The sequence below is a fragment of the Ovis aries genome, chromosome 17 (genome assembly GCF_016772045.2).
Source record: "Ovis aries strain OAR_USU_Benz2616 breed Rambouillet chromosome 17, ARS-UI_Ramb_v3.0, whole genome shotgun sequence".
NCBI lineage: Eukaryota > Metazoa > Chordata > Mammalia > Artiodactyla > Bovidae > Ovis > Ovis aries.
Genome location: NC_056070.1, coordinates 61,967,017 through 61,980,481, shown reverse-complemented (window position 1 = coordinate 61,980,481; position 13,465 = coordinate 61,967,017).

The window sequence follows — 13,465 nt, the reverse complement described above, 5'->3', positions numbered from 1 at the left end:
TGAGTCAATTTACACATACATACATAATTTTAAAAATATTTATTTTTCATTATGGTTTATCCCAGGAGATTGGGTATAGTTCCCTTTGTGATACAGTAGTAGAAAAGGCTAGAATTTAAAACCAATGAAGTACATTCCTGCCCTTGAGAACACATATTCAAGGAAAAAACAAACAGAGAAATGAATAATTATAAGTTACTTCTTCTGGGGGATTTAGGAAAGTTTTGCAAAAGAGTTTGGTTTTGCATTGGATTTGGAAGACTAGATACAAATTTAGCAGATGGAAGTGGCAATTGGAACAATAAATGGAGGGGGCATGGAGGCATCAAGGGGCATGGAGGCATCAAAGAGCATGATTGTTCGTTCCCTCCACATTCCCTCCCTGGCCACTTTGCCCTGTTTCTTCATTTCTAAAATGGAAAAAAAAAAAAAAAAAGGAGATAACCATAATATGTATCTCACAGAATTGTTGGGAAGATTAAATAAGTTAATATATACAAAATCACTAAGTATGGCATTTTATGCATGGAAAGGGCTAAATAAATATCTGTTCTTGTTGTCACTGCCACCAGCACCATCATCACCATCTAGGTCATAGCTGTGAATGATGTAATGGAGCAGGACCCTGTGGGGTCTTACTACGTGCCAAGTATTCTGCTAAAAACTATACACCAGGGGTGGGAAGAGCAATGCTGTATGCTATGCGCCTAGCACTGCTTTATGTATCTTGCCTTATTTCATTGAATCCTCCTGACAGCCTATAGAGGATACTATTATGGGAAAACTCGGACTCAAAGAGGTGCAGTAACTTGCCCACAGCATGGATCAGATTTCAGAGAGTGCGCTCTTAACCAATAGTCTGTGAAGATTAAAGAACTGATTAATGAAGATGAATAAGACAGCTTGCTGTGCATATTAATAGAATTAAAAAGAAGAAGTTATTATCTCTTGCAAAACCAATAGCACGGTACATCTTATAGCGTTTTGTGTGTGTATGTATGTTTTAAACTTCACTGCAGCCCTTAAGGTAACATGTACACAATACAGTATCTTTCAGCTTGAAGTTTCCATTCTCTTCCGTTTGCTGTTGCTGGTGGCTAGAGCTTTATGCCTTGCTGTATGCAAACCACTTGCTTGAATGCTGTGTCCCTGAGAATAATGTAGCCTTTTCTGGTTCCAGGTGACTAAGGACACAAATGCAGTGATCAGATGCTTACGAAGGTCTCAGAAATATCAGTGGGATACTTCTGACCACAGTAGAGGCAGAGTAGCCACGTATGTTGAAACATGGGGCTTCTACCCATGTCTGCCTTCCACATGGGTTAGGATGAATAAAATCCTAATAGGCTGCATTTAGAACCAGTAACTAAAAGTGGGGTCTGGCTACTCACTGCTCAAAAGACATTAAAGAGTCAAGGTTGGCAAAGAGGAAAGTTTGCTTTATTTTGGATGCCGGCAATTCCTGTCCAAAGGCTGACTCTCTAACCCAACAATTGGGGGCAAGAGTTTTTATAGGCAGAGGGAGGGAGCTATGTGTATAAATAGCAGTCAGCTCTGGTAGTCCTCTTGAAATTGGCCTGACCAGCATCATCTTTAACTAAGTACAGTTGGTCTTCAGTTCCAGGGTTGATTTGTTCCCATTTTCTTGAGGTCGGTTCTCGGAATTGTGACAGCTTGTTTCACGGCTTCAGTCTGGTCATCGTGTAGATAAGTTCTTCCACCTGGTGGGGGTTTTAGACTCTATAAGACAGCTCACAGGATGTGGCTCAGAATACTATCTACAGCCTTTGAGAAGGAACTAAAGATCCTTGACTTTGCTTACAGACTAAACTATTATTGTTTTGTCCTGTTTGACTGCTTTTCTTTGCTTCTGCATTTTCTCAGTTCTCTAATTAAACGTGTTCTTTGTCTAAAGTGTTTCTACAGATGAAAGGCAAGTTGAGGCAAGGACCGTAGTGTCCTACTCCATTTCATACCCATTCAGGATTATTCACTGTCCAGGCATGTAATTTTCTCCAAGAAGAGCTGACACTGGTTTTTTTTTTTGAGAATGGGAATGTCAGCACATTTATTTGCTCAGCTTCTTAAGAAAAACACCTCTTAGAAACTGCTACTTCAGAAAATGTATCACAACGAATAAAGTGCAGAATGGCTTACTTGAACCCCTCAAAAATTCTGACAGTCTCAGAGACTTTCTCCTAGTGATGACTCCAAAACGTTTCTTAAATGACTTGCCATTGACACAAAAATATAATGAACTCCCTCTAGTGTTTTGTTTCGGTATTGCAAAATTTAGCATTCACTGTGCTGGGCCTTAGTCACTCAGTTGTATCGCCTCAGTTGTGTCGGACTCTTTGTGACCCCATGGACTGTAGCCCACCAGGCTCCTCTGTCCATGGGTATTCTCCAGGCCAGAATACTGGAGTAGGTTGCCATGCCCTCCTCCAGGGGATCTTCCTAACCTAGGGATCAAGCCCAGGTCTCCCGCACTGCAGGCAGATCCTTTACCGTTTGAGCCACCAAGGAACCCCTTAGTTGGGCAAAACATTAATATCATCATTCTGTTATAGAGTAAACAGTATGATTAAGCACCTGGTTTTGCCATCTATAAGGAGGTCATAAATTTGTTCAGCAGTTTATTAATTACAATGTAAATATTTGAAGCCTCAATGCAAGACTTTAACACGATGTAGGACTTTAACATGAAAGAACTGAGGTTTGATTACAATAAATGGCTTATCCAAGGTCACACATACATTTACATTGAATCCTATCTCTTTGAGCTACTGGAAAACAGAAAACCAGCGGGCAGTTGTGCTACAGAAAGAGTACTACTCTTCTAGCCAGGGATCATTTGTTCTCTGACTTTGTGATAAATCTCTGCACGTGAGTTATCTTATTTTTAAAATGGAGGATGATATTGACAATACTAATAATCACTCCCTTAATGTTAATGTTAAGGTTAATAGCGGTTCACTCCCTCACTCAATTTTCTCATAAGGAAGTTCATGCAAGCACCATTAAAACAGACCACCCTGTAAATAAATTGTCTACCAACACAGTAACTGACTAAATACTGAACATCCACACTGTGGAATATTATGCAGATATGGAAAAGCGTGAGTTACATCTCAGTGTGCTGTCCAGTATGGTTCAGTTCAGTTCAGTTCAGTCGCTCAGTCGTGTCCGACTCTTTGCAGCCCAGTGGACTGCAGCACGCCAGGCTTCCCTGTCCATCACCAACTCCCAGAGCTTGCTCAGACTCATGTCCATCGAGTCAGTGATGCCATCCAAACATCTCATCCTCTGTCATCCCCTTCTCCTCCTGCCTTCAATCTTTCTCAGCATCAGGGTCTTTTCCAATGAGTCAGTTCTTCACATCAGGTGGCCAAAGTATCGGAGCTTCAGCTTCAGCATCAGTCCTTCCAATGAATATTCGGGACTGATTTCCTTTAGGATTGACTGCTTTGATCTCCTTGCAGTTCAAGGGACTCCAGCATTACAGTTCAAAAGCATCAATTCTTCGCAGCACAACTTTTTTTCTTTCTTTCTTTTTTTTTTTTATACCTAACACAATGTAAAGTGAAAGTGAAGTCGCTCGGTCGTGTCTGACTCTTTGCGACCCCGTGGATTGTAGGCCACGAGGCTCCTGCGTCCATGGGATTTCCCAGGCAAGAATACTGGAGTGGGTTGCCATTTCCTTCTCCAACAACTTTCTTTATAGTCCAACTTACCTCCATACATGACTACTGGAAAAGCCATAGCTTTAACTAGACAGACCTTTGTAAGCAAAGTAATGTCTCTGCTTTTTAATATGCTGTCTAGGTTGGTCATAGCTTTTCTTCCAAGGAATAAGTGTCCAGTATGGTTGCATCAGCCAAATGTGGTTATTAAGCACTGGAAATGCAGCCAGTTCACACTGAGATTTCACACATTGTCTGTAAGTGCAAAATACACACTGGACTTCAAAGGGTTAATAAGTAAAATAAAATAATGTAAAATAGTTTTTATATTTGATATTATTTTGGGTTAAATAAGCATATTTTTACAAACTTATTTTACCTGTTTCTTTACCTTTTTACGTGTGACTACCTGAAGTTTTGGGGATTCACAGGTGGCTCAGAGGGTAAAGAGTCTGCCTGCAATGTGAGAGAACAGACTTTGATCCCTGAGTCAGGAAGATCCCCTGGAGAAGGAAATGGCAGCCCACTCCAGTACTCTTCCCTGGAAAATCTCATGGACAGAGGAGCCTGGCAGGCTCCAGTCCATAGGGTCGACAGAGGATGAGATGGTTGGATAGCATCACTGACTCAATGGACATGAGTTTGGGTGGGCTCCGGGAGTTGGTGTTGGACAGGAAGGCCTGGCGTGCTGCAGTTGATGGGGTCGCAAAGAGTCAGACACGACTGAGCGACTTCACTTTCACTTTCTTTCACTAGAAGTTTTAAAATTACATATATGGTATGCTACTATGTATAAAATAGATAACTAATGAGAACTGACTATATAGCATAGGGAACTCTATTCAGTGCTCTGCCACCACAGAACAACTTCTCTAAATGGGAAGGAAGTCCAATAAGGAGGGGAATATATGCATATGTAAAGCCGATTCACTTTTCTGTACAGCAGAAGCTAGCACAACATGATAAGGCAACTATACACCAAAGAAACAAATAGATAAAATCACATATATATGGCTATTTTATTTGTATGGACAATCAGTGCTGGTCTAGAGTTCAGTTCAGTTCAGTTCAGTCACTCAGTTGTGTCCAATTATTTGCAACCCCATGAACTGCAGCACACCAGGCCTCCTTGTCCAACACCAACTCCTGGAGCCCACCCAAACTCATGTCCATCGAGTCGGTGATGCCATCCAGCCATCTCATCCTCTGTCGTCCCCTTCTCCTCCTGCCTTCAATCCCTCCCAGCATCAGGGTCTTTTCAAATGAGTCAACTCTTCACATCAGGTGGCCAAAGTATTGGAGTTTCAGCTTCAATATCTGTCCTTCCAATGAACACTCAGGACTGATCTCCTTTAGGATGGACTGGTTAGATCTCCTTGCAGTCCAAGGGACTCTCAAGAGTCTTCTCCAACACCACACTTCAAAAGCATCAATTCTTTGGCACTCAGCTTTCTTCACAGTCCAACTCTCACATCCATACATGACCTCTGGAAAAACCATAGCCTTGACTAGACGGACCTTTGTTGACAAAGTAATATCTCTGCTTTTTAATATGCTGTCTAGGTTGGTCATAACTTTCCTTCCAAGGAGTAAGCATCTTTTAATTTCATGGCTGCAGTCACCATCTGCAGTGATTTTGGAGCCCCCCAAAATAAAGTCCATCACTCTTTCCACTGTTTCCCCATCTGTTTGCCATGAGGTGATAGTACCAGGGTTTGGGTGAACTCCAGAAGTTTGTGATGGACAGGGAGGCCTGGTGTGCTGAGGGTCATGGGTTCGCAAAGAGTCGGACACAATTGAGTGACTGAACCGAACTGAACTAAACTGATGGGACCAGATGCCATGATCTTAGTTTTCTGAATGTTGAGCTTTAAGCCAACTTTTTCACTCCCCTCTTTCACTTTCATCAACAGGCTCTTGAGTTCCTCTTCACTATCTGCCATAAAGGTGGTGTCATCTGCATATCTGAGATTATTGATATTTCTCCTGGAAATCTTGATTCCAGCTTGTGCTTCCTTCAGCCCAGCATTTCTCATGATGTACTCTGCATATAAGTTAAATAAGCAGAGTGACAATATACAGCCTTGACATACTCTTTTTCCTATTTGGAACCAGTCTGTTGTCCCATATCCAGTTCTAACTGTTGCTTCCTGACCTGGATACAGATTTCTCAAGAGGCAGGCCAGGTGGTCTGGTATTCCCATCTCTTGAAGAATTTTCCACAGTTTATTGTCATCCACACAATCAAAGGATTTGCCATAGTCAATAAAGCAGAAATAGATGTTTTTCTGGAACTCTCTTGCTTTTTTGATGATCCAGCAGATGTTGGCAGTTTGATCTCTGGTTCCTCTGCCTTTTCTAAAACCAGCTTGAACATCTGGAAGTTCATGGTTCACACATTGCTGAAGCCTGGCTTGGAGAATTTTGAGCATTACTTTACCAGCATGTGAGATGAGTGCAATTGTGTGGTAGTTTGAGCATTCTTTGGCATTGCCTTTCTTTGAGATTTGAATGAAAACTGACCTTTACCAGTCCTGTGGCCACTGCTGAGTATTCCAAATTTGCTGGCATATTGAGTGCAGCACTTTCACAGCATCATCTTTCAGGATTTGAAACAGCTCAACTGGAATTCCATCACCTCCACTAGCTTTGTTTTTAGTGATGCTTCCTAAGGCCCACTTGACTTCACATTCCAGGATGTCTGGCTCTAGGTGAGTGATCACACCATCGTGATTAACTGGGTCTTGAAGATCTTTTTTGTACAGTTCTTCTGTGTATTCTTGCCACCTCTTTTTATATCTTCTGCTTCTGTTAGTAATGCCCATTATATTTTAAGAGGAAAAAATATCAGAATCTTATTTTTTATATGTATACACATATATATGTACATATATATACAAATGTACGTGTATGTTCAAATACATACTTATTATTGTTGTTGTTCAGTTGCTAAGTCATGTCTGACGTTTGTGATCCTATGGACTGAAGCATGCCAGGCTTCCCTGTCCTTCACTATCTCCAGGAGATTGCTCATATTCATGTCCACTGAGTCACTGATGCTATCTAATCACCTCATCCTCTGCCACCATCTTCTCCTTTTGCCTTCAGTCTTTCCCATCATCAGCGTCTTTTCCAATGAGTCGGCTCTTCCCATCTGGTGGCCAAAGTATTGGAGCTTCAACTTCAGCATCAGTCCTTCCTTCTAATGAATATTCAGGGTTGATTCCCTTTAGAATTGACTGATTTGCTCTCTTTGCTGTGTCCAAGGGACTCTCAAGAATCTTCTCCAGCACCACCGTTTGAAAGCATTAATTCTTCAGTGCTCAATCTTCTTTATGGTCCAACTCTCACACGACTACTGGAAAAACCATAGCTTTGACTATATGGACCTTTGTCAGCAAAGTGGTGTCTTTACTTTTTAAGGCACTCTCTAGGTTTGTCATAGCTGTCCTTCCAAGGAGCTAGCATCTTTTAATTTCACAGCTGCAGTCACCATCCACAGTGATACATATTATGAACCCATAAATATATATGCACACTAAGACTCTATTTTTAAAAATCCCTATATATGTTATGTGCGTGAGTGAGTGTGGGTGTGGGCTATGTGTGTTTGTATAGGCATAGAAAAAAGTATGGAAGGATACACACCAAACCATTAACTCTGGTAGGGGTTTGGGAAGGGAGGGTGTATACATTGTAGAGCAGGGAAAAATCACTGTTTTATTTGATCTGTTTCAAGGAACTTGTATTGTTTTTGTAGCTGAGGAAGAAATTAAAATAAAGTATATCTAAAGGAATATTTGGTTCCAAATAGGAAAAGGAGTACGTCAAGGCTGTATATTGTCACCCTGCTTATTTAACTGATATGCAGAGTACATCATGAGAAACGCTGGGCTGAAGGAAGCACAAGCTGGAATCAAGATTGCCAGGAGAAATATCAATAACCTCAGATACGCAGATGACACCACCCTTATGGCAGAAAGTGAAGAGGAACTAAAAAGCCTCTTGATGAAAGTGAAAGAGGGGAGTGAAAAAGTTGGCTTAAAGCTCAACATTCAGAAAACGAAAATCATGGCATCTGGTCCCGTCACTACATGGCAAATAGATGGGTAAACAGTGGAAACAGTGGCTGACTTTATTTTGGGGAGCTCCAAAATCACTGCGGATGGTAACTGCAGCCATGAAACTAAAAGACGCTTACTTCTTGGAAGGAAAGTTATAACCAACCTAGATAGCATATTCAAAAGCAGAGACATTACTTTGTCAACAAAGGTCCGTCTAGTCAAGGCTATGGTTTTTCCAGTGGTCATGTATGGATGTGAGAGTTGGACTGTGAAGAAAGCTGAGTGCCAAAGAATTGATAGTTTTGAACTGTGGTGTTGGAGAAGACTCTTGAGAGTCCCTTGGACTGCAAGGAGATCCAACCAGTCCATTCTGAAGGAGATCAGTCCTGGGTGTTCATTGGAAGGACTGATAGTGAAAGTGAAAGTGAAGTCGCTCAGTCGTGCCCGACTCTTTGCGACTTGTGGACTGTAGCCGACCAAGCTCCTCTGTCCATGGGATTCTCCAGGCAAGAATACTGGAGTGGGTTGGAAGGACTGATGGTGAAGCTGAAACTGCAATACTTCGGCCACCTGATGCGAAGAGTTGACTCATTGGAAAAGACCCTGATGCTGGGAGGGATTAAGGGCAGAAGGAGAAGGGGACGACGGAGAATGAGATGGCTGGATGACATCACTGACTCGAAGGATGTGAGTTTGGGTAACCTCTGGGAGTTGGTGATGAACAGGGAGGCCTCATGTCATGCGATTTGTAGGGTTGCAAAGAGTCGGACATGAGTGAGTGACTGAACTGAACTGAACTGAACTGAACTGAACGGAATGTTTATTAAGCTTGTGCATGCCTGTGCTAGGCTCTGGGCATAAAAAGATGAAGACAATGAGTTTAAGAAGAGCTCCTGATCTAGGGGAAGAGACAGGAAATCAACCAACAATGTTAGGGACTGACAGAGGCATGAACAGGCAAATCCCAAAGTTTAGGGAGAGTTTTTTTTTTGTTTCTGCTTTCTGTTCACATTAGTTCCCCAACCAGGGATTCAACCTGGGCCCATGGTAATGAAAGCACAGAGCCCTAACCACTGGGCATGCTCAGCTGATCAGTCATGTCTGATCCCTTTGTAACCCTATGGACTTGTAGCCCGCCAGGCTCCTCTGCCCGTGGGAGTCTTCATGCAAGAATACTGGAGTGGGTGGCCATTTCCTACTCCAAAGGATCTTCCCGATGCAAGGATCAAAGCTGCATCTCCTGCGGCTCCAGCACTGGCAAGCGGATTCCTTTCCACACTGAGCCACCTAGGAAGCCCCCTAACCACTAGACTGCCAGGGAATTTCCAGGGAGAGGTTTCTATTTTATTTTGAGGAAGTAGTCAAGGGATGTGTGCAGTGAATGTTTCCTAGAGGAGCTGATTGAGTTGGAGCTGAATCTTGCATGACGTTCAGTTTCCCAGATGGAGATGAACTTAAAGGGTATTTAATTAATTAATTAATTTAAAAATTTTACTTGACTGTACTGGGTCTTCGGTGCTGCAGGGAGGATCTTTTAATTGTGCTATGTGGGATCTAGTTCCCTGACCAGGGATAGAACCAGGGCCCCTTGCATTGGGAGTGTGGAATCTTAGCCACTGAACCACCAGGGAAGTCCCCTAAAGGATATATTATTAAGAAGGATTAAATTTTGAAAGACAAGGATACAAGAAACAGCCAGAGGCCTTTGGAAACTACCAGATTATGTGAAGAAGTTGAGGTAAATGAAACTGACCAGGTAGGCATAGTTCATGTTTAGAAGTGCCCCATGGAAGAATTTTCACTCACAGTAAAGGCTTTGAACTTCTTTCATGGAAAGGACATGACTAGATTTGTATTGTAGAAAGATCATTCTAGCTGTTGAGTGCATAGAACATAGAAGATACTGGGGGAGCAATGGCTTCTTCACTCACACAGCTTACAGCTTGGGAATTCCCTGGCTGTCCAATGGTGACTTGGCACATTCATCGCTGTGGCCTGTGTTCAATCCCTGGTCAAGGAACTAAGATCCTGCAAGCCATGTAGTGCGTCCAAAAGAAAAAAAAAAGCTTACAGTTTACTTTTGAAAAGAGACTAATGATAACCAGCATTTATCACATGCTGACTTTGCCAGGCACTGTTCTAAGTACTTCATAAACATTAACTCTTTTATTTTTTATGCTTACCCTACAGTAGGTGCTGGACTGGATGAAGCACAATCTGGAATCAAGATTGCCAGGAGAAATATCAATAACCTTAGATATGCAGATGATGCCTCCCTTATGACAGAAAGTGAAGAACTAAAGAGCCTCTTGATGAAAGTGAAAGAGGAGAGTGAAAAAGTTGGCTTAAAACTCAACATTCAGAAAACTAAGATCATGGCATCTGGTCCCATCACTTCATGGCAAATAGATGGGGAAACAGTGGAAACAGTGTCAGACTTTATTTTTGGGGGCTCCAAAATCACTACAGATGGTGTTTGCAGCCATGAAATTAAAAGACGCTTCCTCCTTGGAAGAAAAGTTATGACCAACTGAGACAGTGTATTAAAAAGCAGAGACATTTGCTGATGAAGGTCCATCTACAAAGCTATGGTTTTTCCAGTAGTCATGTATGGATGTGAGAGTTGGACCATAAAGAAAGCTGAGTGCCGAAGAATTGATGCTTTTGAACTGTAGTCTGGAGAAGACTCTCTAGAGTCCCTTGGACTGCAAGGAGATCATAGCAGTCAATCCTAAAGGATATCAGTCCTGAATATTCATTGGAAGGACTGATGAAGTTGAAACTTCAATACTTTGGCCACCTGATGTGAAGAACTGACTCATTGGAAAAGACCCTGATGGTGGGAAAGAGTGAAGGCAGGAGGAGAAGGGGACGATAGAGGATGAGATGGTTGAATGGCATCACTGACTCAATGGACATGAGTTTGAGTAAACTCTGGGAGGTGGTGATGGACTGGGAGGCCTGGTGTGCTGCAGTCCATGAAGTCGCAAAGAGCCAGACACGACTGAGTGACTGAACTGAACTGATGGTAGGTAGTATTTTGATCTCTCCATTTCACAGAGAAGTAAACTGAGAAACAGAGGACCCAAGTGACTCGCCTGAGGACACCCAGGCAAGCTAAACTTTGGAGATTAACAGCTTAATCCTCATATGATATTGTGTCTTAGATTTATAATGGAATGTGTTCAGTTCTAAGCTACAATAGGTGTCTTAGTATTGATCAGTCAGTCCTGTCTGATGCTTTGTGACCCCATGGACGGTAGCCTGCCAGGCTATTCTGTCCTTAGGATTCTCCAGGCAAGCATACTAGAGTGGTTTGCCATTCCCTTCTCCAGGGGATCTTCCTGACTTAGGGATAGAACTCGGGTCTCCTGCATTGCAGGCAGATTCTTTACCATCTGAGCCACCAGCTGTCTTGGGGACCATCTAAACTGGGTTGGGAGAATGAGGTGATTCTTTCTGTTCCAGAGGAGATGACTTTTAGCCTGAGATCAGAGGCATAGACTAGAGTTCATGGGGAGGGTCAGAATCCTCCAAGGAGAGGGAGTAGATTGTTTAAAGGCCTTGAGGTGGACGAGAACATGGCTATTGAGAGGAACTGAGAGTCATTCAGCATGGCTGGATCATAGAGTGGTGGTGAGAAAAGGGGCTGGTAAAGTGAGCAGGGACCAGACCAGGTGATTGTCAAATGCTTTTAAAAACTCAAGCTGCATACTGTGCATTTTATATATGTTTTCATTTTGGGGGGGCCACGTTGCATCATGAGGGATCTTAGTTTCCCAACCAGGAATTGAACTGTGCCCCCTTCATTGGAAGAATGGAGTCTTAACTACTGGACCACTAGGAAAGTCCAGAAAAAAATTTTTTTGACCGTATTTTAAAAGCAGTGAGAATACATTGAAGTGTTCAACTGAAGGAGTGACTAGTTTTGCAGTTTAGATTACCGGGGCTATTATGTGGTGAATAGTTGGAGAGAACAAGCCTTCAGGCTTAAGGTCAGATAGGATGTTGTTCGCCATCTGGGTGGCCAGATTCAGGGGAATGAAAAGAAACAGGCTGGACAACTGCTTGTTCAAAGTCTATGGCTTAAATTGGTATATATTAAAGACAATTTTTGTAAGAATTTTTGAGTAGCATCAGTGCTGAAGAAATTAGCATACTGTATGAGAGTTCTTTGTATAGGAATGATGTGGGGAACACTGGGAGGGGAAAAAAATGAGAATTTTGGAGCTCTGCAGTTGTGGGTTTGAATTTTGGTTCTGCCATGTACTAGATCTGTGGCCTTTCATGAGTCACAGGGGCAGATTTTTCTCAGAAAAAGCTCTACCGTCTCACTCTGGTCTGAGCTCCCTCATGTCCATCATCTCCAGTGTTACAGTATTCTGACCTGGTCTCTGTTTCCAGCCTTGCCCTTGTGATTCAGTTACTGAAAGTACCCAAAGGAATACTTTTAAAGCATAGATTATATTCTTCTCTGCTTAAAATCTTTTAATGACTCTCCATTTTACTGTTCATTTATCTTGTTTTTTTTACTAGATTAAAAAAAATTTTTTTTGGCCTATGGGATCTTACTTCTTCAACCAGGGATGGAACCCAAGCCCCTTGCATTGGAAGCACAGGGAGTTAACCACTGGACTGCCAGGGAAGTCCCTACTATTTATTTCAATAGGCTTTGGACCCTATATCATCTCTACCCCTTCCTCATCTCATTTGCTGCTATCCCCCTGCATCTCCTATATCACCCCCCCATCCCCCACCTCCTGCTGTGCTCCAACTTCTCTGGAGGTTCAATCTTGTGAAGAATTTGCCTGCAATGCTCTCCCTTTTTCTTCAAATACAGAAGTCAGCCTCTAGCCTCAGAGCCTTTGCACTGGCCTCCTCCTGTACTTGAAATGCTCTTTTTCTAAATTTCCACTGACTGCTCAGGGCTTCCCTGGTGGCTCAGATGGTAAAGTGTCTGCCTGTAATGTGGGAGACCTGGGTTTGATCCCTTGGTCGGAAAGATCCCCTGGAGAAGGAAACGGCAACCCACTCCAGTACTCTTGCCTGGAAAATTCCATGGGTGGAGGAGCCTGGTAGGCTACAGTCCATGGGTGGCAAAGAGTCAGACACAACTGAGCAACTTCACTACTAGACTGCTCCTTGACTCAAATATCATCCTTAGTGAAGCTTTCCCTAAATACCCCCATTTAAAGTAATATAAAGGGCAATGGAGAAAAGAAGGGAGATGAGTATTGGGGGTATTATCTCAATTGTTTTATTTATTATCGATTACTGTAGCTCCTCCCATGAGAATATCGGGGATTTTTGTCTTTTCAGTTCACTTTTATCTCTATAGTGGAAAATCAGTGCCTAGCAGACAGAAAACGCTCACGTTTCCTTCTAATGATAATAGAGCTAATAATGACACACAAAAAAAGTGAAAAAGTCAAAGTGTTAGTTGCTCAGTTGTGTCCAACTCTTTGTGACTCCATGGACGATAGCATCACAGGCTTCTCTATGGAATTCTACTGGCAAGAATACTGGATTGGGTAGCTATTCCCTTCTCCAAGGGATACTCCCGACCTAGGGATTGAACTGGGATTTCCTGCATTGCAGGCAGATTCTTTACCATCTGAGCCACCAGGGAAGCCCCAATAACTACAGGAGAGAGTGAGTAAAAGTCGCTCAGTCGTGTCCGACTCTTTGCAACCCCATGGACTATACAATTCTTGGCAT